Genomic DNA, 2,103 nt, shown 5'->3' with positions numbered 1-2,103 from the left:
AAAAGCCAATAACATAAAATGTATCTATAACATCCTGCAGAAGCGTTAAAGCAGTAAATCCATTTTCCACAGCGTTACAATTTAAATTCCCTGCAAACAAACATTCATGTCTAAGCTTCTGCCTCTGTGTGGAGCACAGCACACCTGGCTCTGGGATGCAGAACTCTCCTGTTGCTGGGGGGAGCTGTCTGGAGGTGAAAAGGAGCTGCTGGCCCAGGTGAGTGTGCTGGGAGCGCTGGGGACCAGCCCACCGTGGCAGGGCTGCCACCAAAGCCAGCAGATGGGATTGTCCCCAGAGCAAAGCCAGCCCTGGTGGCTGACAATTCCCAGCTGGCCACCTGTAGCTAGGGATGGCCTGGCTGGAGGAGCCAAACCTGCTGCTTTATCCCAATGTTTTTTGGAGGCTCACGTGCGGCTCCACAAAAGGGAAAACTCCTGGGAATTATCTCGTTTGTGTTTTGCCAGGCTGTTTGCTTTATTTCTCTAAATAGAACATTATGAGCAGTTTCTCCAGATGGTCAGACCTCCTTCCAGCTGTCCTTTGAAGGTGGGCTGTAGGAGAATGGGATCAGGAGTTGACACTGGAATCTTCCACGTGCCCATTTGCAGTTTTTGGCTGCTGAGATCACTCAGGATGCTTTGGGTGTGCTGGGGCCAATTTTCAGCTTGGTGTCAGAACTCAGCTTGTTCTTTAGCCTTGCTCTGTACCTGGAAAAGGTGTTCTGTGCAAGCTGCTCTTGTCACAGTGTGGGCTTTTACTCCACAAAAGGGCCTGGCTTTTTTCACCTGCCTTTAATAAGTGTGTCTACAGATGAAACACAGGTGAGAGGTGTGATGGCTAAAACCAATTTGCAATAAGCAATTTACAGTGTTGATAGTTGGCAGCAGATAAAAAGGTGATGTGCTCATGATGCCTTAAGTTTTATATTTTAATACATTTTTTTATATATTTTATATATATATATTTATATTTTCATATATTTTTTATCTTTTCAATATTTTTCATATTCTGTGCTGCCAAGGCATCATTCAGCACTAGGCTTTGTATTATACCAGTCTGGATTTTATTTTTCTACAGCAAACAAGCAATTTACGCCACCAGGCAGGTTTTTGGGGTTTTTTTCCCTTTTGTGTGGACATGATGCAGCCTTTTCACTTCGTGGGCAGTGTTTTGAACATCCAGAACCATTACTCAGGGTTTTCTTCTGACTCTTAGCTAACTAAAGTTTTCTATGCCTAATAACTATCCCTGCATCCAGCTGCCACGAGTGGCTGTTGAAATATCCAGACACAGATCCTGAAGAGAGTAAACAGAGAGAAACACACTTTTTATTTCATGAACAGATGAGCCCTGAACTCTTCACACAGCCAAGAAAATGTGGCATCTCCTTCTAAGTGCTGCTGCTTGCACTGACACGCTGTTCTGTGGGCTGATGGCTTCTGAGGGGCACTCAGCATGAGCTGGCTGCTGCCCAGCAGAGAAAGGGGTTATTTGTGTCTGCCTGCATGGGGTTATTTGTCTCCAGAAATGCTCGCTCTGTTCGGTGCTGACAATTCCCACAGCTTTATGATATGGCTTAATATTTAGCACCGGCCTAGGAGCCAGGCCTGGGATGTTGTGTGGGACGTGTAGAGGTGATGTGGTTATAAATGTAAAATGGGATGGTTTCCTTTCTGGGGTACAGTGGTTTGGAAGCACCAAAAGGCACCAGAAAAATTTTCTGTCAGCCACACAGGAAGGTTTCAGTCTCCTGAGGGAGATGCAGGAGCTATCAACCTGCCCACCAATTCACGGCTTTAAGCCCCGCAGCATCCTCAGCCACAATGTAACCGGATTTCCGTGTGACACGAACTGGAATTTCCCTGCTTTCACTGCAGCCTCGTGCTCTCCCTTGACGCCAGTGGGAACTGCTGGAGATGCTGCTACTGGCAGCTCCCACACTGCCAGCGCTGGCGGCTCCCCCGGGAACCTCAGCGGTGGCAGATGGTGCAGGGGTGCGGGGACAGTCCCCCGAGGGGACACTGCGGGGACAGAGAGAGACGGGAGAGGCCGGAGATGAGGAGATGGGGGAGATGAGGGAATTGCGGGAGCTGCGGGGATGC

Source organism: Parus major, chromosome 5 (assembly GCF_001522545.3).
Source record: "Parus major isolate Abel chromosome 5, Parus_major1.1, whole genome shotgun sequence".
NCBI classification, from domain to species: Eukaryota; Metazoa; Chordata; class Aves; order Passeriformes; family Paridae; genus Parus; species Parus major.
This window is presented reverse-complemented; position numbering follows the sequence as displayed.